At 24.7% G+C, this 26,843-nt stretch overlaps 1 protein-coding gene across 1 annotated transcript in view; it reads right to left on the reverse strand.

The window, feature by feature from the left end:
• LOC112595126 overlaps window positions 1-26,037 on the reverse strand; it is a 75,842-nt gene extending 49,805 nt beyond the window's left edge. Inside the window, exons 1-2 of the mRNA XM_025340218.1 lie at window positions 25,964-26,037; window positions 18,662-18,764 (exon numbers count right to left, since the gene is read on the reverse strand). The gene's annotated coding sequence lies outside the window, so the exon portion shown is untranslated. The remainder of the gene's footprint in view (window positions 1-18,661; window positions 18,765-25,963) is intronic.
• Between the last annotated feature and the right edge of the window lie 806 nt (window positions 26,038-26,843).

A 26,843-nucleotide genomic window follows, 5' to 3' on the forward strand; every position in this document is an offset into this window, starting at 1 on the left:
TTCAGAGTTCTCGCCCGTATATTATATTATTTCATGGGATACCTACTACATCATATTACATTTGAATAATGTATTGTGTACGTTCGACGGTCGGTCGTTTTCATCGAAATTACAAGCGAATATTATATTATTAAATCGCAGTATGTTATGTATTATATGTAAAAGTATAGTGCCATTAGGCACGCATGGGTGCGATGGAAAAAAAAATACGCATAAAAACGTGATGCTCGAGATTTCGTCGAGTGGATATTCGGTCATATATTGATATTTAAATATATTGTACACATAGAGGCAAACACGACAACATCGATACGAGCCTTTATTTTGAAGCACTATTATTATATAGGTACGATATTATTATATTGTCATTGTCTTCTTACAGTTTTTCTTGTCAAGCGTACGAGGGCCGCCCGCGATTCAGTTCACCTCGATGGTTATGACAGTCAAATCTATCATCACGTGCTCAATTATTATCCGGTCGTTTTCCATATCATAATATAATACCTACCTTGCCTAACTTACCTACATTATTGAAGGAAACTAAACCTTTAAAATATTTTTTGATGATCATATAATAATATACAGTGCGTTTATAATGATTGGAAATACTCATTATCTATCGGAGTAGAAATGTTCAATTTTAATTTTTAATCGTAATTATTATTTTATTCGTCAAGATACTAAAAAACTCATATATATACACAGTAATTCGCAAAACATGATCAATCCGATTTTTTTTTTTTTTAAGTACTGATTTTTGGAATTTAAATTTAATTAAAAACTATATTTTATTCGAATTTTGGGGATTTTTGTACAACTAATTAGTTGTATCCTTTAAAGGATAGGTAGTGTTTTGTAGTGTTATAAACTTTTATTGTTCAAATAAAAATTTCCTTTTCTTACTTATATTATTTAGTACATAGTGTTTAAATAATTTTGATAAGTAGTCTTTCAGTTATTAAAATTATTTTTCAAAGATATAAAATGTGTAGATATAATTATCGGATCTTGCATTTATTATAACTTATAAGTAATTAGGTTATTTTTTTTAAGTAATAAATACTGATAAATTAATACAAAAAGTCTCAAGAATTTAAAAATATATTTAAAAATTCCAAAAAACAGATAATTGAAAAAGAAAACAGTGGTGAGAATACTTTGTGAATCATACTATATAGTGTATAATGACTATATAATGTATAATAAGCTTTTGGTGTTTTTCATGCATGAACAGTGAGACTTCTTTTTTTTAAATTGTAACATAACTCGTTTTTCAACAACAATTTTTTGGGGAATTTTTATATAAATTGTGTTGGCTGAACTAAGTTAAATGTTACGAATTTTAAACATCGTTGGCATTACAAAAGTATGAAGCATTTTTTGATCGTCTTTTAACTGCGTGAGATATGGGTTTCCCACTAATTCCCTCCAATAATAGCACAGTTCACATGCATATCATTACAAAAAAGTTAATCTATATATATATATATATATATGTAAGTTCAAGCAAAATGTACTGGATCGTAGAGATAAAATCAAATAGGAAGCTAAAATTCTGACAAAAAAATTAGTTGTACTATAACTCTGAGAAACAGGTTGTTTACTAAAATATTATATTTTTGGATATTCTTAAAATAAATCAAATAGATATTAGTAGTTCATTCATTTCCAAGATGATCTATTTTATTCAAACTTATTTTACACGTTGCGCATATCAGCAATAATCAAAATTCAGAATGCTATTTTATACAGACATTTCTTACTTAGAATGTTGTTATGAATACTAAGATTATGAAAGAAAAAAAATTTAGGGTGAAAATGTATCATTATTATTAAAAATAAGTTGTGCTTGGAATAAAAAAAAGTGTTAAAATAGTATCATTTAGTAATAAAATTAATTAAACAATTAGACGATATTATAATTTCAATCAACAAGATACCTAGTAAATCCAAATTGTATTCATTTTTTTATTGACGTTTTTATATGCACACATTTTTTTTTTTTTTTTTTTGTAAAAATAATAATATATATTGTATAGTTATCTTATTTAGTGCATCCGGAGTATTTTTAGTTAGTAACTAGAGTTAGCTATTTAAAACCGTAGCCTGTCTAAATAAAACTAAGTTTGTTTATAAGAATCAATATATCGTCACAAATAACAATTGTCGTGATATAAATCAAAACGTTAATCAGCCTCTCTTGAAATTTTGAAAAATCTTAAAGTAGATATATCTGATGTGATATACTTGGATCCTAAAAATAATAGTATGCTGAGTTACCATATCAAATTAATAAAAGTGAATTTAATGTCAACAAGAGTATAGCGAAAACTAACTGGTATTTATGGATACTATTTTAACATGTCACATGGTATAATAATTGAAATTCTAAAAGAAACTCAAGTACCTACATATTATAATCATTTTTAAAGTCTTAAACGATTTTAAAATACGAATACCTGATACGACAATATTTGGTAAATACTATTACTGACATTGATAAAATTTTCTTAATATTATTACTGGAGAGCGAGACGAAATAAATCGTGATACTAAACGACTTGAGTGATAAGATAAATAAAAAAAAATGTTTGATGTATGTGATTACTGAGTAATGTCTGATTACCTATATTGAAAATAAACCATCAGTATCAATCGTGATTTGCGACAGTGAATTATTGTTATCATTGTATATTTGTACACGTTAGTTATTATTTGCTTAATTTTATTATTTACAACTTACGATAGAATTCAATCAATCAGTTTGTATTTATAACTATTCTTTATAGCTAGCTGCGCTTATAAAATTAATAATTATACAAAACATATTCTGTCGCTATACAAATTATGTATTACATAATTCATTTAAAATTTGAACGTCGATTGACCAGTTTGTCTTGGTTTGTCATAATATATTACATGAGTCTTGACTTAAAATAGTAGGTACTTACTAAATTAATTTTGACAATTCTTTTTAGTTTTTATGGTGTTATTAAAATGAATAAAATGTAATTTTAAATCAGCTATATTTTACAAGCTTTAATTGCGTATAACCCTCAAACTCAACATGCTTCTAAATAACGAATAAATACGTTAAAAAGTATTGAACAATTAATAAAGTGATTTAAGTAGGAAATAATCACGTTAAAAAACAAAACGAAATATTCATAAAAAAAAATACACATTATAAAATTTTGTGTAGATGTAAATAGAGCTCCTCTTATCTTCTTAACATTACAGGAGTTACTTATATAAATTGAAGTAGATCTAACACGATAGTCCGCCATCAATATCCCAAGAAAACTATAATTTAATAAAAAAAATTTGAAACACTAAGTTTTAAGATACACTTGTATGTATCTCTTGTATTCGGGGAGGGAAGGTGAGTATTGTAGCTTCCTCATTGATTTTTACTTAATTATTCAATAAGTTAACGATCAAAATAAGAAGACTATGATAAATGTAATGAAGTTCAAATACTTTTACATCATAAAAAAATCATTTTAATTAAAACACATATTTTGAATGACTTTTTTTTTGATTTTTATGTTCTGTCCCGGTATGATTTTGAGTTGTCCATCCCTGGTATATACCTAAACTTTAACTCCCCCTCATTCAAAAATTCTGGCTATGCCACTACTTGTATGTATAACATACAATATACGTATATGTACCATATCGTATCATGTGTAAAGAACGTTTCAAAGAGGATAAATCCGGTGTTAAGGAAGTTACATTTTTTTTGGTAATTTAATTACATTAAAAATAATCATACAAAACTGTAATTAAATTATTCTTTAATTACTGTATTTAATGAGATAAATATATTCATTACTGTTGAAGTTACTTTTAATATTTAATTTTTAAAGTATTACTGAAGCGCATTATTTTAATACATTTTATGACAAAAATTAACAATGTGAAAATGTATGAAATGTTTATTAAAGAACCAAAGAAGACAATATTTGTTATCTATTTAACACGCTTTATTTTTATTTTTTAAATTTGTTTTAAGTAACAATGGATTTTTAATTACTAATTACTCAAAACTAAACTTCTTAGTCAAATAGTTATTACAAAAATATAACTGTCAGAAAATCTTACTTGTTTTAATGGTATATTTACATATATTAACAATTAGTTTCTACAATGTTTTAAACATAATAAAATATAAAGTAATTTAGTAATTTTATTACAAAAAGTTAATTTCAATTATATATAAATTACTCACAAAAAATGTAATTAAATTACCATCAAATTCCATAAAAAATAATTCCGTTACAGTACTTAACTAGTAACTACATTATAATGTTAAATTACTAACAAACATTGGATAAATTTGAGTACTGAACTCCCGTGTTGGCCATACACTGTGTGCGTAACTATAACAATATTATTAAACAGTACTCAAATTTGTCAGGAGGATATTCTTAGTTCATGCCGTTCATGGACAGCGATGGTTCGGCCCGCCGAAGAATATAGTAAGCGATAATTTCATTAGACTTTTAACGTAGAGTAAACAATATTAAATAATGTATTAGTTTTATAGTTTTATCATTGTGACGTACTCGTTGACTTTTTTATTCCTTTCGAGTGGAAAATAGCTCTTTCATAGAAATATAAAAAAAATTCTTTCACAGATGAGTGCACATCGAAAATTGATGGCAGATGACAACCGTATTATCTTCGATTGGACATTTTCATTTCTCAATGTACACCGTCCTATGAGTTCTTTATTTTTATTTTTTTTTCTTTCAGAGAAAAACGGTAAATCGGTATAACTTTGTACTATAATATAAAACAAATATAATAAGTGTGCTTCCATAGTACTCCGACTTTGAATTTTTCAAAACGTAGCGATAATAGATATATAGTATATATATATATATATATATATATAAACCATTTTATCATAAATAAGTTAAATCATTTTTTTTTTTTATATATAAAAATGAAAAATGTACTTGATGAAAAAAAAATATTGTACCCGCCAGATTGAAATGTTATACGGAAATGAATTGTTTTCAATGATTTAAAGTGCTTTAAAAATTTAAATTACCAAAATATATCGAAAAAATGAATTTATTGAACATTAAACGAATTGCGTTGTTTATAAATACATTGTTATCAAATAAATTGCACACATCGAAATATTAAAATCAAACACTTGAAGTACTTATAGATATATAATATGACGTATTTACCTATAGGTTATGTATAAATGGAACAGTAAAATTATCATGTTTAAAAAGTATTGCAAATGTTTACAGAATATAAATAAAATATAATTGTACGAGGCTAACTGCAGTTTAACTGATTAGAAACATAGCATAAACATAAATGGCAATCGCTAATATAATAATGCGATACCATGGTTCTCGTTATAACAACGCACAGCAGATGAAACATATATATGAATAGTCATCATCATAATCAAACATAGCGAAACATCACGCTTGATTTATCTAAATTTGCTTTTTTCTGCTTAGTTAAACATATTTTAATTTATCACAACGATATATATAATTTAATGTGTTATTTTTTTTTTTCGTTTGTTATGATCTTATATAATGAAAACAAATTGATAAAATCGATATTAATTTTATGATGTTGTTAAATTTAATAGATGAATTAGTCAAGAAATGTATCATTGAATAACGAGTTAGATAGGTCTTATGAGTTTATAAAAAAAATGCATTCACTGGTAATAAATCATTTAGGTGACCCGTTTAATTAAAAAAAACGTTTTGTGAGAGTACAATTTTTGGCTTAGTTATATTTTACCTAATTGACTCATAGGTATTTATAAGTTGAAACCAAGATTCAACATCAAGACTTGAAAACAATGAAATTTGTAAATACACTAAAAATACACTAAAAAATTATATGAAATTATTTTTTATTAAATATGTTAAATGCTTACAAGGGAATAAACTTTAAAAAATGCATAATTATTAAAAGAGCGTAATAATATGCGAAAATATCTATGTATTATATTTAATTATAAAATAAATTATATTTTTAATTAAACTTTAAATATTAGTAGATATATATGGTAAAAATAATTATTAAACATTTTGTATAATTGAAAATATAAATGACTATAAATGAAAGATTTACCTTTTTTACTGCATTTAATTTATAATTGAGTTTATTCATTTGTTAACAATATAAATATGTACAATTTTTCAAATTTGAAAAACACTTGTGTTTATTAAAATATACACAAATATGCAACTTATATTTTTGGTTTTGAGGTTTATATATATAAAATTATGTATTTCAGAATTTCATGAGTTAATATAAATTTTCATAATGTACATATTTGCCAAGAAGTCCGTAACAACTTTCAATTATAAAACAAGTATTTTAGGAATTATTTTAATTATAATATGTTTTATACATTACAAAAATATATACAGTATGAGTATTATAATATTATTTACAGTTTTCAAATATTTTTAAACTATGAAAAATGTTATTTAAATGTACACATATATCTATCAACATTCAACATTGAAATGTATAGTTATAATTATGCATTGATAGATCAAAAATGTAATGTCAAACGTAAAATTTATATTAGTATTTGATAAGAAAAAAAGTTGAGATATTCATATCATATTGTTTGTAATCAGATAATATGAAAATAATAAATTTTTGAACTCGATTTATTTATGATAGTTATATTAAACATGTTGCATTTGAGTTTTCAATAATATAATCATTAATCATTGTTTATGTAACTTTTCACAAACGAAAAACAAAGAAAAAATCACGGATTTGATAATATTGATGTTCAAGGAGAAGTTCACATATATAAACACAAGTTAGTAATAATAAATAATTAAGCGGCAGACCACATGTTGTAACATTTTATCTATCCATTACTATTATAGCAACACCTAGTTGAGCCTAGTGTCGGATATTCACGTGGTTTTTATAGTCAAAAATGTTCTTTTCTTATGGCCCTATACGCAATGTACACTATAATATAATAAAACCCTGTTGGTTTGGGTTAAATTAATCGCGTATTATTAAAATAAATGTCCGGTACAATTTAATTAAAAAATTCATTTAAGATGTTCGAAATATTGCTATCGTAATATTATAGTATACTAACTGATCTTGCACGGTGTTGCTCATGATAAATTAAATACCTATGCCTTAAACTTTTCTTGAAATCCACATTAAATGTAAGTAATTTTGGTGGATTTCAATAAACCCATATGAGAGTTCCTCTTTAAAAATAAAATACATCTATATTAATATTTCCTACATATACCAAATTTCAGAATCATTAATGTAATTTAGACTTTGCTACGAATCACATACACACACACAACCATTGTCTTTTAATAACATTAATAACATGTATTGTGTATACAAGGCGATGAGTTTAAGTTGGTAGGTAAGTACCTATGTCTATACTTAAAAATTATAAAATAATGTCGATAAAAGTTGTAAAAAAAATATAATTTTACTTCAAAAAACATCGTCTTTTAATGTCAGAAAATTATAAAAAACAATATTTTCAAAAAGTATAAACGTTTTTAAGTAATGATTGGAAACTTTTAAATACATAACCTTGTATATTATTCCTGTTATAATAAATCGTTTTAAAATAGTCCTTGCATATATTAAATCTATTACAGTATTTTTTAAAATAAAACTCTTTACTGTGAAATTATATACTCGTATTATGAAGATAGTTCCTGTAAGTTTCATCATCATATCAAATGTGGGCGATTATGACGCGCGAATTCGAATTTGCGTACTTTCTTGGCTAAATTTCAAATGCACAAAATAAATATTTACATTCAAATGGTTCGATATTAAACAATCGGAAGATTGTTTATCGACATACTGTTACAAAAAAAAATATTTTTCCTCAAAAAATTTAAATTTGTTAATTGATGTGAAAAAAATTTAGAAACCCAATTTTTAAAATAAAAAGTATACTTAAAAAAAGATTTTGCCAAACGTAGTACGCTGTTAAAATATAGAACTCCAATGACCAAAACGTAAATTATAAAAAAAAAAAAATAAAAAAAAATAAATGTAAAAATGATTTAATGTTTTGCTTTTTTTAATCTATCTGAAATTTGATTTTGATGATTTAATAACAGTAAACACGACCGCATTATGTGATGAGTATTATTAATGAAATATTGTTCTCAGTGATGTTTGTATATATGTGTATATTATCATAGTTATTGCGTTGTCATTTTAAACTTGTACATAAATACATAATATACCTAATAGTTTGCAAAATTTTACGCACTGCAATGCCATGTTAATTATACTTGTATACTTTATATTATGAACAACAATACACGTACAATTAGCGTTCCAGTTTATTTTTTTTTAAATAATTACAAATTGATGAGAAAAAATAATTATTGCGGAAAATGTGAAAAAACTAATAAGAAATTAGCAAACTCTGTTGATTGGGAGTATTATGAAATTATAATTATATGTATTTAGTGTTCGTGGTTCACATCGACACAAGACAATGTTGGCATTTATATATTACCTATCATGTAGTTTTATTAAGTCGATATTCGCAATTAATGATTTGTGCGCAACACTTAAAAAGATTATATCCTCCAAAATCTTTACAGGCCATTGCCCATCGGAAATTTTCAGTATTCATCACTGGAAAAATCAAAAGTTATCTATTCCAAAAACGATTGAGCTGTTTTGGCTGCCCACAAAAACAGCTGTAAAATACATTTATATCAAACTTTATTCAACGTTTAAAAACAAAATACATAAAACAAAACATTTTAAAAATAAACGAGAAATAAATATTTAATAAAAATAAAATAAAATAATTTACAAATTGGTTAATCAGATTTATTTATAAACCATATTTTATTATTATTATTTAATAGCGACCCATAAATATTCTTCGTTATGTTTATTATTATATCTCATTAATAAAAACTTTGTCTATGAATATTTTTAATATTTTTCTATACAATTCTGTTTATATACATAATACGAAATCCAATCGACTCTTCTTTCTTCTTGTCTGTCCATATCATAAAAATAAATAATTCATATGGCCGAAGACACGCGTTCAACAAACCCATTAATATACTGTAGTAAAACCACATGTTGCACGATTTTCGTTTTATTAATTAATTGGATATGAACTATACAGCTAACTGAATAAAACGAATTCATTTTTCAAAACTTCGTGATGTGTTTAATACATCTTTGGCAATAACGTATTATTTGAATTTGCATTGCCCCATACATCATGTCATCTACGTCGAATATGTTGAATTTCGAATCCATAATAATGTTTAGTAATATATTGTATACGCGTATATGCATTCAAATTCTAACATTAAAACATATTACTATCAGTATTTTGAACGTTCCATATAAATATGTTGTACTTTTTTCGTTTTTTTAGAAAATAAACGTGTTTCTTTTGTAGTTATAACATTTATTGTAAGAAAAAAAGAAAATTATGAAAATTATAGATAATATGCAAATTCTCTAATCATCTATTTAAATTCTAGTTTTAAGTAAATTACTTACTTGTTAAAATATAATGTCTTAAATTTAAAACTTCTTATATTATAGCTGTTATAAATTTAATTTAACACTATGTTCTCCACTTCGATTTAAAAAATATAGTTCATTGAGTGTTAATACCTTCAGTCTGCACTTTCAAGATATTTAAATTTAAGTATACTTCCTTAAACTACGAAAGCGGAACTTGATTTATATATTTTATCTATGTTTTTATCCATTTATGATCCATAATTAACCGGAAACAAGTTATTGTTATTTTTCTTTATTTTCATTTTTTTCTTTTATAAAAATGAATTTGTACAAAGTATCATTATTTATTTAAAAATAACTCATTCTTTTCAAACTGAAACTTCTTAAAATGAAGTCAGGTCAAATTGTAAAAAACGGACTTATTCAAACTAGTATGCAACCACAATAAGTCTTATTTTTTCACTTAATACAAAAAAAAAAAAAGATTTGTGAAAGCCTAATTTGCTTAAATCCTAAAGGAAACGTCAATAATTCAATAGACTGTTATGTATCGTACGTGATTTCATTTGTGTCGTGAACAAAATACCTATAGATAGGTATGTGTACTGTAAATCTATCTTAGTGATCACACACTTATTTTAATTAAGTTATCATTGTGGTGGCGTCTCCTTCGAATTCTCGGTCACCTGATACTACATCGAAAAAAAAATAGTCAAGCCGTGGTCTAAACAATAACTTCGGTACCCTGCTTATATAATCAATGACACTATAAGACATTTTAAAACCTAGAAATACATTTCACCGACACTGACGATGTTGTGATTTGATACATTTGTAGATAATCAGAATGTCACGAGGTATTCCCAAAAATATTGAACAATATTATTCAACATCGTCACATCGATATGTGCAAATACACTATATGCAGTGTGCATTCAACATAACAATAATGTGCAATATGGAGTTTGGCTACGCGTATCGACGAATGCCGCCGTTTATTAATATATATATTAAATTAAGTAGGTATTACTGTATTTTAGTCTCTTGCCGCCGTTTTTTTCTTTTATATTTTTAATTTATACTTTTTTTTTTACCTCTAAAGCCGTTTTCATATCGAATCAAATCCTATTACATGCGACTATTTTTTTACCCGCGTCGGAATCGCCTTCGAGTCCATCCAACCGCAACTAATCACCGTGTAACCACCAATATAATATTATAACATTATAAACGACATACATATTAAGTCGAACATAATAATATTATCATTATTATTATTGTTGTTGTGTAATGTCTGTAAATACATTGCGATGTATAGGTTACACTTGTTACGACTACCGGCAATGAACACAATACACATAATACAATAACGTAGACAAAATCAATACCACCATATATACCAGGTACTCAGACATAAAAAATAACGGATAATGATGAACAAAAACAATTTATTCCTTGCAAGAAAAGGTTAGAAATTAAGATTAAAATGAAAGCCAACATTTAGTAAAATATGACAATAAATATTTACGTATAAATGGTCAGTAAAATAATCATATCAGAAAACAAATAGATTAAATACAAAGAGCATATTATTGTGAAATTACAAAATTAACCATAACCACTCATATTTACCAAGTATCGGATTTACAAACAGCCGAGAAAATATAATGAATTACTTGACTGACTTTAAGACACATAAAAGAAGCAAACATACATAGACCAAAGACATCAAATAATAAGTTTTTTGAAAGAATCAGAATCGTGCCAATTATTTTGGTCAAGGTGTTAAAACAAAACAATATAAAAATAGTAAGCAAAAATATATTTAAATAATAAAAATGCTTATATCGTATAAATAAAGATAACAAGTGAAACGGAGTCGTGACCATCATTATTGCTGAACCTCTAATACTCGAATGAAAACATTACTTTAACTATAATTTTAATACATGCGGAAAGTCTATGTACATTACGAAACTGTGTACACGTGAGTATGACGCAAATTTGACGCCATTTCGTCTGCAGATAATAAAGTCGTAAAAATTCGATACATATTTTTTCCAATACTTCAATATTGTGTCCTTAAAACGGCTCTCATATCATTTTCACAGACAAAATACAGCATGCTAAAAATTAGTTCTACACAAAAAATATGAATAAAAAAACGACTAATATTGATTTTTTTTTAATTGTGGTAATGTTAAATTAAAACCGTGTTTAAATATTATAATAAATCAAATTCAAAATTTATAAATCCAAATTTTATTTTTAATTTATTGTGGTATATATAATTTATTTTATACTGTTGTCATGTAATATGAAGATTATTATTATAATTATTACTATTATTATTATACGCGTCTAAAGCTCAAAATATCAGCTAAGCCATAGACGTGATGAAAACGGTTATGACACACGAACGGCCATGTTCGTAAGACCCACACAATCCGGACTTAGGAATTGAGTACATGTAAGTCGATTTATTTGAAACAGATGTGGATCGGTTTCGCGTGTCCAGTTCAGTTCATTTTAAAATATAATGTGGGTGAATATGAAACAATAATAATATTATATTGCTTGACACATGTTGTTGTTCGTATAGGTCAATAATATGTTTTGTAAACTTTTCATCTATTGATCCAAAAAAAGCATAAAATAATTATTTATAATAACGCAACACGTAGCTACTTTAATTTAATATGTGTAACCCGCCGGAAATGTCATGATACTACGTCGCATTTTTTTCCAAATAGCTTATCATGTTTATTTACAATACAAATTACACAAAATTAACTAGTGATTACTATTTACAAATGTGCGATAAATCCGGGCATGTATCGAACATCAAACATTTAAACTCATTGCGCAATACTTTTTCACGAACTAATCTAATTTTTTTCATAACAACGTCGACCCTTGTATTTTTAACTACAAATTTTGAAAATAAATAAAGTTCTATAAAGACGTCGATAAAAAAATAACCCGAAATGAGGCAAAACAATCTTCCATTACAAGAGTTTAAATATGAGCAATCTTAGCTGCTATATCTATGTATATACGCTATAGATAGTTTACCAATAATCCTCATCCCTAATTTTTCTTCAATGAGTTTCTTTAATAATAATTCAAAATCTGAAATCTTTTTGAAATATTTAAGTATACTTTAAGATTATATTTTCGAATTATTGAGTTTGTATTATTTAAAGAGTTTCCTGTAAAGATACAAACTTTTTTTTTAATTAACTTCCATCTTCTACTATTAATTATCGAATAATTTTTACAAACATTTTGACGCATCAAAATCAAAAAAATAATAAGTTTCAAGTTATTTACCTTGTGTATTATAGATGATAAGTTATTGGAAATAGGTTAGAAAAAATGGTCTATGTATAATAAACACTAGATTTAATATAACATTTACTTTATATTTTTATTAAAACAATTTTTAAGGACTACTATCTTTGGTACATACATTCTAATAATAGGGAATTTATAAATATACAACTCGTTCAAATGTCGAATTAGATACATAAAAAATTTGAAATAATTAAACATTAAAAAATTTACAAAAAAAAAAAAAACAAGCATTCTTATTTTTTTTTAAACAAACAGAAGTTTATATCACCTACAGAAAAATATTTAAGTAATACAAAAAATCTCAAGAACTTAAAAATATGGTTTTTAATTTATATTTAAAAATTACAAAAGATTTCACATTTTAGATTTATGATTAAACGCTGTTTATATACGTATTTTGAACATAACATCAATTTTGAAATATAGGACATAGCTCAACTTAAAAAAAAAATTAACCCATTCGATAAAATTGAAATAAATAAAACCATTTTTATTACCATATAATAATTCTTAAAATAATCAATTTTTTTATTCAAATTCACTGAATCTTAATTTTTAGTAGTATTCATTAGTTTTCATTTTTTTATTTTAGCTAATAATATTTCTTTATTGTTTTTATTTAGTGTTATAACACTTATAACTTATTTTGTTTATAAATTCTGAATACTTTTTGGAGTATAGTGTAGAAAAGACTTTTCCCGTGAGTCTGTCTAACATACACAAATGTAACTCCTAGAGGGAAAATTGAAATTATGACTATATTTCTAAACCTATTTATTCATAATGCAACTATAAAAAATACAAAAGAAATCCAAGGTTAAGGTTTTAAAGTCACTTTATCTGGAACGAATTCGAGGATTTGGTTTCTATTCTAAACTTTACAAACTTATAGAGTGCCTAAAGTCAAATAAACTTTTCTTGATTTTCTCACTGTCTTTTAACTCAAAATGTATCTAACCTATTTACTTACTACGTTTTAATGTAAAATACATAATTATTATCATTCCACACACATTATATTATTAATGGCGTGCACTGCAGTAATGCGTGTAAATAAAAACTCGTTGAACACGAAATTCAATTGCATTTAAATGAAATGAAACACGTATTGCACTAAAAATTACAAAAAAATGTCTCGCAAAAGAAACTGTGCGTGACCAGCTGTACCACCAACTATATTAATATTATGCACGCTTCGATTAAACATTATGCAATCATTTCTGCACCAGTACCTGGTATGTATGTTGTATAAGTATTTTAAATTGATATTACCGAAATCAGCGTAGATCAGAACCAGTGCTAAGACTTTATTACACTAAAAATAAAAATACCTACTATAACCTAATAATTCATGATATTATACCTATACGTCATAATATTATCTAAAATATTAAAAATACCAAAAAAAAAAAATTATTTATATAATTAATAATTATTTATTTTATACAAGTTATATTATTAATAGATTTAAATGTTTGTTTCAAAAAATTAATACCTACTCGAGTTGATAATATGTAATCGAATAGATGTTCAAAGTAATAATTTTCAAACGTATATAAAAAACATATAAGTACACGTAGATTTTTTTATCTGTGAATTTTACTTTTCCTCAAAACTTTTCATTGTGATTTGTAAAAAACATAGGACAAATCTGAATTTAAACAGCACTTAAAATATAAAATGCTTAAAATACACATAAATAGGCTCATTTTATATATATTTGAAATTCTTGATACATACAACAAATGCATAACTTACACTGCTACTTTTATCTATATTTTACAATAAATTTCATTAATACAATACAATTAGATCTCTAATCATATTATTACGAAATATAATATGCTTAAAGGATGAAACTTAATGCTTGAAAAGTTTCATATCATACTTTGAAGTATGTTATCAATTTATGGTCAGTCAGTAAGCGATATCTGTTTGTTTAACTTCAAAGCTTTCGTTTGTAAATTGTTTTTCCTGTCAGACGACTTTGAAAACCAATTAAATATAGATACGTAGTTTGTTATAATAAACATGACTCCCTCCCACCAAATTCGCTAAAAATAAAATTCTCTCGATCATAAACATAGATTACTAATAAATTTATTATTATTTTTATAAAAAAAAAAATTCATGTATTTTTTCTTTATAAATATTGTCTATAGAAAATTGATTTGTAAAAGTAAAAAACATTTTGAATTTTATCAGAAAAATATTTTTTAACTGTATAGTAACCGTTATTGTCTTGAAAATAACATAAATTTACGAAAACTGCGTTAAAAATATCACTATGGATTATCACATGCAATAAAATCAAACGAAATAATACTTATAGATTTATATATATTGTATAAGTACCAATTAGAAACAAAAAAAATTGTTTTTAACATTATTAATTATTATAGAAGTTAAACAGAATTGTATATCGTTGTTTTTTTTTTTTGGTTTAGTAATAATCTTAACCAATAATTGTGATCGATTTCTGTCCATGTATAAGAAAATTATTTTTACTTGAAATAAACAAAACTTAATCTACAAAATGCATAATTAGAATAATTAGAATTTCCGTTTGATTAATAGTTAGCAAAATGATAAAATCGACACAAATTTCTCATTTTGTAAATAACATCGGTCACTGAGATATCGTTGTACAAATAATAAAAATCTAATACATAATGTTGTCGTTGTGTACATTCAAATAATACCAATGAATAAACATGAATTATTTTAATATGATTAACATTTCCTTTCAAAGTAACGTTAATTTAAAATATTTAGTTCAGTAGATAAATATATTTTTTCCCAGGAATATATTTTTACTAATGTCGATTGTTTTAACCTAACCTTAACGATGTGAAAATATTATGATCGATCGCGTTGTTTAACGTGGTATAATAAAAGAGATACTGAACCATAAAGACTTGTCTACTCCAATCGCTTCGATACACGACTAGTCAGAGTTATTAGCTTATTATTACAATGATACATTTAAAAGTAATTATTAATCGAGACATTCGAAAAAACGACTACCTATTCAACAATAATAGGTTTTATAATATAGCTTTAAAAAATTGCGTGTGCTTAAAAAGTAATTTGAATTTTCAAAGTATTCAAACAGTTATGATTTTAATGTTTAATTTGAGCAATTTATTATTTAAATATCAAGTAACTATAATGTAACTAATACCACATTTTTTATGATAAATTAAAAAAAAAAAAATTACTAAGAAAAAAATAATTGTTTTAAAAATATTATTAAAAACTACCTGTATATTAGCTAATTTGGAATTATCAACTGCAGTCAATTAAAAAATAGCAATCATCGGAATAATTGTTGGAAGAAATTTTTTCTTCATTCATACAAAAATTATTATCATTATTATTATTATATAATCAATATTAATTACAAGTTATAATTAATAATTTACAAAATATAATGTGGTTGTGTATAATTAAAGCGGTTTGGCGAATAACTATTTGTATTCATTCAAATAAAATATTAAATAATATTTTAATAATTATTTAATTCAAACTAATGTCGTAAAAAAACATTTAAATCTTTCTTTTGACTTACAATAATAACACATACAGTCAGTCAGAATATTTTAAAATATGCGTACCTCTATTATACGTATTAAAATGTATTATGCCTGTGCAATCATCGTATAATGTAATGAAATTAAAATTTTTATATCAAAGAATATTGATCAATATACCTTTCTAACGCTTGTTTTTCACAGTTTAAACTTGTAAATTTACTTCTCTTTTCAGTTATACAGTCGAACTGTCACAAATAAACCGTTATTATTGATTTCATATTTATGGATTTCACGTTGAAATGTGACTCTATATAATGTTATGTGTTCTATTTCGTGTAAAAATGTACATCCAATCAAATAAAATACGAACGTGTTGTTACGCTGAGTCCTTGTCGACACGATTTTTGATTAAATTTCACTTGGCGTTTTATTTATTTATTTAATATTATTATTTTTTTTTCTGGCGCATGTTATACCTAATACGTGTAGGTATACTCTTCGTAGACGATAGACTGATAGACATATACATACAAAAATATAATATAATATTTTAGTACTACGAATTGTTTTATGCATCGACACGCAACGAATTTCCACGCCGAAACATCAACATCAATAGATAATAATAATGGCCACAGACCAAGCAAATATTGTTCAATTGTCTTTGTCAGGAAGGGGATAAGTTAATTAAACTGCCTCACGCATAAATAAGCACGATTGTACATCACGAGATAGGAATTGAAAAATGATGTGAATTGTCGATGTCAAAGTCTGAATTTCTAGGCCACTTACAGGTAATATATATGAAAATATTGGAATTGAAAATGAACGCGAATTTTCCATTTGGAACGGCCCAAATCAATTTATGTAAATATACGTTAGTGGACTAGTGTGTATGCATTTCACGTGAATGGCCTATATGAGACATGGTTCAATTACATAATTTTTAAATAATTATTTTTGCAACAGTTAACAACAACATATAATACTTCGCTGAAATCACTGCAGTCAAAAACATTGAAATGCTTGTATTAATAACGGAAAGAACTGAATGTAATAATGTTATTGGATTATTAATAACTTATAGTATACTTAGAAAAAAAATTTATAAAATATATTACTTAATAATAATTTATTTATACTGAGACGTTGTCGAGCTACACAATCATTTTTCTCAATTATCATTTAATATTATTTAAATTAAAAATAATATACATATACTGGTCTACAGAGGATGGAAATTCTCAAGATTTCTTTGATGTTTTCTGATATTTTTCAAGAGGAAAACATTAAAAACCAGCTAGTTTAAAACATTTTACTTAAACAATGAATAAGAATAAATATAGCCGTAATACACTTATCGTTTAATAATTATTTAAAAAACATATTTTATAATTTAAATTATATATATATATATTTTTTTATAAATTATTATACATTTTTTCTAAATATGAAAGTATTAAACATCATTAAAAAATGTTCGTTTTTAAATTATATATTTAAATAATATTATACGTATTTATAGGAATACCTATTATCAGTAGCATATCATATTTATTCCTGAAAGTTAAGTTAATATAACTTGCTTTGTTTAAAAAATAATAATATTGAAACCTATGTATTAGATTTAAATTTATCAAAAATTCAAAAATACTAATTTTCAAATTGTAATGCATTTGAATGCCGTTTTTATTTTTATTTAAGTTAAATACATTTTTTTTTTTTTAAACTTTTTACAAATTACAATAAAATTGATTAAATTGTCATTAGGTACTCAGTATGTTATTTACTACTCACAAAAAATACTTTGATGTTGGTTCGACAAAGAGTATACAAATATCATTACACTATTTTTGTATATTTATTTACTTTAATGAAAATACATCCACGATACACGTAAGCAATATGTTTACAACACATCACAGAGACGAGAATTATTATTAATATTATGTGCAATATGCTTATCATCATTAAACTAATTTAAAAATGTAGTAAATCTAAACAGCTAAATTCGTTGCGATGATGGCAATGATGTATACCATGATGACAGCAATAATACGCTGGACTACAAAACTATTGATATTAATCTTATTCAGTGTTCGATGGGCAACATGATTTTAGGCGGTGGGAAGGATAGTTAACTCTAGTATAATTATGTAAACTTTGAAACCATAACGTGTTATTTAAACTAAATTATGATTATTTAGTATTATGTACATATAAAAAAATATACATTAAAATATTACCTGTCGAATTCGATTGAATTTCGAAGTGGATCTTGAATTCTGTGAACACCAAGATTACCAAGTTTGTGGATTAACACAGTGTAGTCGAATGTTTTTCTTAAATCTGTAAAATTTACCACAACTTAAATACGTTTGAACAGATAATACAAATATTAATAGACTATGTAAATTATAATTTTGAAGCTATATATCGCGTTACATAATGAGTTGTGTATTCACACAAACAACATTTTTTTTTAAATTTAATTTATGCAAAATATTATATAATTCGATTCTCATATTGTTTATTATTAATAATAAACGCATTTTAGATGACAGATTTGTAGTTCTAAATTTGAACTGAAAATATTAGAAAATAGTTAAATAATCGATAAAATTGTTATTTATTCAGTTGAAATGGATATGATTAATTTACCTAACCATTTACTAACAGCGTATGCACTCGGCTGTACCTATATAATGTAATCAATCTTTGAAATTATAAATATATAAAACCGAAATTAAACAAACTATTAAATAAAAAATATTGAAAATATTATTTTTACGAATAAATTAAAAACCAAAAATAGTAGTAAAAATAGTAATTTAAATTGTGCATGTGAATAAAAAGCTATTAACGTTTTTTAAGAATAGTTAGCAATATAATGAAAAAAAATTAACTTGAATTATTTAACTTGTAAATTATAAAACAACATAACAGTATATTTAGCTCAATAATTTTAAATTTGATACGATGTATACATTATCTTGTTTTTACTCGGTTAAAAATTAAAAAATTATTTTTTTTTAAGTACCGGCCACCTGTAGAATCACACTTATTAATTGTACAACTTTCAAAGTTATTAAAGAGTAAGTAAATGTATTCTACTATTAATTATTATTTTTATGCACTCAGCGGTAATAGATTAAGAAATAACTCAAAATTAAATTATTTAATCAATGAATATTTATTTGTTTATTATTTAAAAATATGTACGCATAGGTACTAAACTTAAGATAAAAAATAATTAACTAATATATATATATATATATATAACATATGTATACTATAATCTAACTTAAAATATTATTTTTTAAATTAACTAATAAAAGTTAAATTATTTCAATGGATGTTTGAGCTACCTATAGGCTATAGTAAAGATAATTTAAAAATAAACTAACTAGTTACGTTAAAAAGTTTTGTAAAAATAACGCAATTTTTAAAATATTCAAAATTATAATGTGATTACGTACTCGTATTATAGTAGTGTTTAAAATATGATATAATATTTATGTATTATACAAGATAAAATTGACTAAGAACGTGATTTTAATAGGAAATCATCTTATGTTATAAATAGTAGTGCAACACTAGTAGTGTCGGCATCACAGTAGTTGTAAATCATACGTTTTATAATATTAACATCAAACATGTATACTACTAGCTGTTTTTGTGTCAACAGTTGATAACCGGTAATGGTGACGGCTGGTGATGTAAAACTAAAAGAACAGAACCAATGTTTAAAAAAATTAAATATTGTTCGTAAGTGTAATTTATTATTAAATTTATAAATAATCCTACGTAATTAAAATAACTTTTTATAACTAAAAATAATACGTCGTTGCAAAACCAATAGTTCCCTGTCTCAATAAGCTTAATTCGAAATCCAAAAATTTGAAAATGTTATCAATAATATTGTTAATATAACATAAAACCAGACGAAAAGAATGTATAGAAATGGGAGAAAGTTGACATAATATGTAATAACTAACAACGTACTGTATTATGAATTTATGGTATATTCTGTATAGTTGCGCTTTTATTGCTAGAAATTTTGAGCACTTATAAGTTTAAAATACAATTTGTACTATAGATTGTTTATAATTACATTAAAAACTCATTTAGTCACCAATTTAATTAAACGACCATTGAATTCACATTAACAAAAAAAAAAAAAAAAAAAAAAAAAAAAAAAATAACGTTTATAACTCAGAATATTCATTTTTATTTTATAATAAGTAGATAGGTAATAATAAACATTATACGAAAAGAAGATTTGTATCTGTTTCTCACGCCTGTTGTATCAGTCGTCATTTAAATATAATATAATTATCCAATTTTATCTTTTCCCAATAAATTTTTAAGTGTTATTTATCCATTAGGTGTAAATATTGACAATACTTATATTGATTTATGTAATTTATGTGAGTACTATATAATATTAGGTCTTTATAAAACTATACATAAATCGAGTTAATAATTTTATTTGAAATGTTCGGTTTGTAATCGATATGATTGTATTTTTGATGAAAAAATTTAGATTTCGTCATATTAAACTCGCGTCATTTGATAACTTTTTAATTGCAAAAACATAATCGAAAACTATTTGACAGGAATGAATAATAACATGATAAAACATAATTATAGTGCAATTTCCTTTTTTCGATAAAATATCAAAAACAAATAAGTTGATATATTTTAATGGCGTTTGTTGTTTAAAAAGACCAAGTACATTTATTTAAACTAGATAAAATAAAATAACTTCTTTACTAAACAATTTAATATATTCAACTATAAGTCACGAGATAGTTTATTTAATTGTCTAATCATTTAATTAAAAATCCAATTTATTTACAATAAAATGTTAGTATGGTAATGTAATAAAGAATATATTATCTGTACAAATATTTGAATGACAACTTATTGATTTTATTTACCGTTTGGAATGTACTCGGAAATGTTTATCTATCACTATTTACTATCCCACGTCGATATAAGGGAATCGCGTCTACGTTATGCATATGTAATGCTAATTCTAACTGTGAAATTTATGATTTTTTTTTACTCGTACTAATGAATGTTACACAATAACTATTATATTAAGTATTTTTTTGAACTTTGTGTTAGGTTAATAATAATTTATTAAAAATTAAAATTAATTAACAATTTTCATTTTATAGGTAGTTCTCAAATAAAACTGGTAACATATTAGGTTTTTCGAATTTTGATTACACGTATAAATATAATATGTAACGGATCTTGATACTTTAAACTATAAAATGAATATTTAGTATTGATTGTAGGTAAGGTTTTACGGTAATCAATTTATTTTTAAAAACATAAATCTATATCGTATCTTTGTTATCAGTTAGTAAAAAATTCTATGTTGATTCTCGTCTTATTTTGAAAAAAATTAGAATCAAATTCGTGCTATTGAAAATTCCAAACATAAAATAAAGTAAACGTGTAAATTTACAGACAGATAATTGCGAGAAAAAAAAAATTACGTAATATATTATATGAACATATTAATTGTTATTACTATCATTATCGAAGTATTACATTTTTCAAATTTAATTACCACCAAATAATTAAAATATTAACTCAGTGTGTATTTTATAATGTTACGTCATTTTCAGTTCTTTACAAGACGTGATATTATACTATTATACCATATACTCGTACACTTACAACACTACACAATAATGCGACGACAAGGAGAGGAATGAACGCGTGTTTTTCCGGGAAAACACGTTACACCAACAAAATGAAATGGCTTGGGCAACAAGTCTTAATATCAACAACTATTTTCTAATTTTGAGTGAAAAATAAAATTGAAAAAAACGATCATACAGTAAGAAATTTAATTAATAATAAAAAACTGGGGTGCATCTGATTGATGATAATTATATGTCACAATTTATAGGGCATCGAGCACTTAGTCACAACATAAATGTATAACTGAAAGGAAATGTCGGCATTGAATAATTTTTTATCTAGCCTAAAACTCGTATACATCGATCAATTGTTTAGTGATTAAATTAAAAATCTTAATATTTTGAAGTCTCCAAGACGATTGTATTTATTATTCTTTTTAATTATGTATTATAAAAAATAATCGAAATCGATTCTGATATAAAAGATACACTCTCCTACACAAATTGCCTGTAGTTATCACGGTTGCAATAATTATGACTGAAATGTTTGTTAAGCATGATTATAAAAATATCATTTCCTTAAGTCACCGTAATAAAAATTCATAGTAAAAACTAATTATATTTAGGTAAATTACAGATTAGTTATGACCATTGAGGTTTTAGATAGCAACACTTCAACAGAGGTAGGCGGGAGCAGACAAGAACTTATTTATTCTCTAATTGATCAGAACACTTTTGAACAAAGGACCTTTCTTAATTATTTGATATAAGGGCCATAACAATTACAAGATTGCCCTGGAAAATTAATTTCCTAGATTGTTACCGCATTGCACTCAACAATATTATTTACTTTAATCAGGATTTATGAAGTGGATAGTGCAACCCGTGACATCAACAGACACCTTGAAAACAGGTGAAAAATTTAGTATTTTCAGTTAAGCTATCTACCGAAATGTTTAAATCCTATCTATAGAATATGACTTTACTATATCAACCATTGATCAGTAGAAATAACAAATAAAAATTATATGTGATTTGTACTCAGAATGGACAATTTAAATTACTTTAAACGCAATCGTAACCACTATAAAATGATTAATTTTTAATATGAAACACATAATAATTGAATGTAAGAAAAATATATTATTTCAATGAAGATAATTGTAATTAATGAATAGTGATGTTGGTATACAACGTTTAATATCAAGACAATATTTTGTAATTCAGTTTCAAACCCTCTCTAAACTCATTTACTCTTATATACGTGTATTTTGTTTGATTGAAATATTGTAAGCTTTCAATTTGTTGAAAGGAACGTATAATGAAGAATGTAGAAAATCATATTTTGATCTAAAGGTGTTATAGGTTCTAAAGATGTTGACAAACAAACACACTGATTTTCTTTTTCATTCAAAGCTTCAATCGTGAATTTAAAACCTCAATACTACCACTAATACTACCTATTAACTAATACCAATTTACGATTACGACCTACGCACTTTGATACGTGCTAAATATATTTTGAACACATATTTTTTTTATAAAACCTATATAACCAGAACTATACCAAGTTAGTAAAATCAACAACTAGACGTTCGTCTTCACTTGTGAAAACTATCAATAATTTATATGGGATGAAAAAATGCTTAAAATGAATTATTTACGCGGCGCTTGCTATTGTTCGTTTTTTCACTAGAGTTTTTTCCACAAAGTATATTATTTACATTTTTTGATTGGGCATGGGTCGTTGCTTTTTAACAAATTTTACGTATTATGTCTATTCCTTCTATTATACTTCTTACCTTCGTTTTGTATACAGTTATCTTATAATAGTATATAGGTACTAGGTAAATGGATATTAATATATTATTATGTACACACTTGTATTTATTACTCAACTTACACGCACGGACGAACGAATTTTACCAATAAAAAAAAAATGTTTTTGTTTTACAATTTCGTCTCTTTCATAAACAGAAAATACATGATATTTAGGTATAAACAAAAAATAAATTAAAAAATGTTTACCATGCATGAGAATATGATAAACGAATAACCTCAGTAATCTCACACATTAATAGCATATACACATTATTTTACCATTAAAAATTAATAATTTCAATTTTCAAAAAAGGTTTTGATACATACATCAATATTTGAATATTATATGAATATGCATACAAACCGAATCAATTAATCTCTATTTAGATTGTCAGTAGTCCGATAATAATTGTCAGCCCACCGTAATATTAGATGATGGATGAAGATAATTTTTTTAATGGATTTAGGTATAATATCGTCAAATATTACAAATCATGATAAATAAAATAAAATACTATATTGATAAAATAATAATTTTAATGTTTTTAAACAATAAATATTTATTTATTTTTTTTTTTTGATAACATATAAATTGATTTTAAATATGATGAGTAATTATATTTACGTATTTCTCCTTTTAATATTTCTACGAAATTAATTTTTCTTATAAGTTATAACAAAAATGTTCGATATTTTTAAAAACATAATATGACATCAGCTATTATTAATAATTTAAATGAATTATATTACGTGTGTAATATATTATCCTCGTACAAAAAATGTAATATAAATATTATTTTGTATTTGTTTCTTATAATCACCCTTAATGTAATGTTACAATTTTTATATTGATTAAATATAATTTTTATTTATTTAAAAACAGAAACACTGTTTATAAATATCAAAATATAATTTATACTAATGATAAAGTTTTTAATACTAATTTAAAATAATTCTAATCGGAGCTTTATAAATGAAAGACAATACCTACCCATTAATATTAAATTTAAAATAATCACTATATTTTATTTTATTTTTTTTAGATTTATAAAGTGAATATTGCACAAACATTAATAATCTAGTGTTCCTATTTTATTGTTTATATTCTAACTAAAATTATATTTTATATAATATTATTTTGAATAATGAGAGAACCGTACATCATTTTTAAAACTATGAGTTTTTTATTATTTACATTTCATACATCTACCATACTACATTAATTGGTTTGGTTAAGGAGGAATAAAGATAAATATAAGCTATATGCTATTAAAAGAAAAAAAATACTATATTAATGTAAATTATTATTATTATTAAAGTAAAGTTAATGATTTTATAAAACCAAATAGTTACTTTGAAAATATTTTTTTTTTTTTTTTTATTAAACAAAGAAAAAATTTAATCAACAATAATACAATACGAAACGATTTCAATAAGTTTGAATAAAAAACCTATATATGTAAAAGAATTTTTTTTTATGTGAAATTAAATTTCACAACACTAATAATAATATAGATATAAAATATACATATACATCATTAAAAATTATAAATACTCCTAAATTTATTTATCTTAAGCAATCAATAATAGTTGTAATACTAGAAAATATTTCTAAAAAATTCAAACAATATGTTAAAAAGTTGTAATATAAATTGTAATTTATTGTAGTAATTTAATAAAAAATTTAAATTATGAATGCAATTTTCTAAAAATATAATATTTATTTTAATCAGGAATTTAGAAGAAAAAATAAAACAATATATTTATTCTTGAGTACCGACTAATAAATTAATATAAATACAAGGATAAAAAATTTTAATTAAGTTGCTATTATAATAATGAAAAATAAAATAATTCTTAAGTCGAAAAAATTATATATATTTTTTTTATGATTTTTTTTTTTTTTAAGTATTCTTGATTTAGAGTTAAAGTCAATTGAACGTTTTTACATAAACTTTGTAAAAATAAAATACTAATAATAACTACAGCAATTTATAAGTATATTTTATATCATATTATATTTATATAAAGCAAAAATAATAATAATAATGTAAGTCATATTACCAAAATTTGTCGTCAAATGTTCAACGCATGGTGTGGCTGTTGACGATGAGACAGTTTGGTCGTCGATTGTCGACTGTAGCTCTCGGTGAAGCTGCGAGCCGATCACAGCTTTTGGCGGACGGGTTGCAGTTGCTTCGTTGTCGCCCAGAAAGCCCGGACGGTCCTATGGAAACGCTCGAACCTCTGACTGGCGGGTTGGGGTGGCCGCACCCTCCTTCCGCGGCGCCCTGCGCGATCGCTACCACCTACCCCCGACCATACACCCGCCGACGGTTTATGCGGTGCGCACGCATCCATTGCCTCCGCCGAGTACCCAGGACCAACACCCACCAGTCACCTGCAGTAATCTCACGCAATAACCCTTTGCCAGCGTCTTCCACCTCTGCTACCTATGCGTAAAGGTATAATAATAATTTGAAAGTTTAACAAATATGACGTGTTGCACTTATTTACCTAGTGTGTACACATTATTTGTATGTTTCGATGCTTATGATAGTTATTTTTTAACGAGATCCGGTATATAGAGGGTTGCACTCATTCCGCGTTGTGGGTAATATATACCATTTTCGGGTGTATTTACATATTAAAGGTACCTTATTTGTAATTCATCGTCGTTATATTTGCGATGTTTTATTAATGTCTATATTATTATATACTATATATATGAATATTATAATATTATACGCAATAGCATATTGTGCACCTACTCACCTTTATACGGGTCTCATTCATTTCCGATTACAGAATTTAAAAAGTTTAAAGTTTCGTCTTCTCTGCGACTTAATTCTACAAATCATTTTTCACACTGAATCAACATATTTTTTGTGTAGAAATATTATAATCACCATCAGCCGTATATTTGACCCGCAATATATGACCA

Source organism: Melanaphis sacchari, unplaced genomic scaffold (assembly GCF_002803265.2).
Source record: "Melanaphis sacchari strain LSU unplaced genomic scaffold, SCAv2.0 Contig257_pilon_pilon, whole genome shotgun sequence".
NCBI classification, from domain to species: domain Eukaryota; kingdom Metazoa; phylum Arthropoda; class Insecta; order Hemiptera; family Aphididae; genus Melanaphis; species Melanaphis sacchari.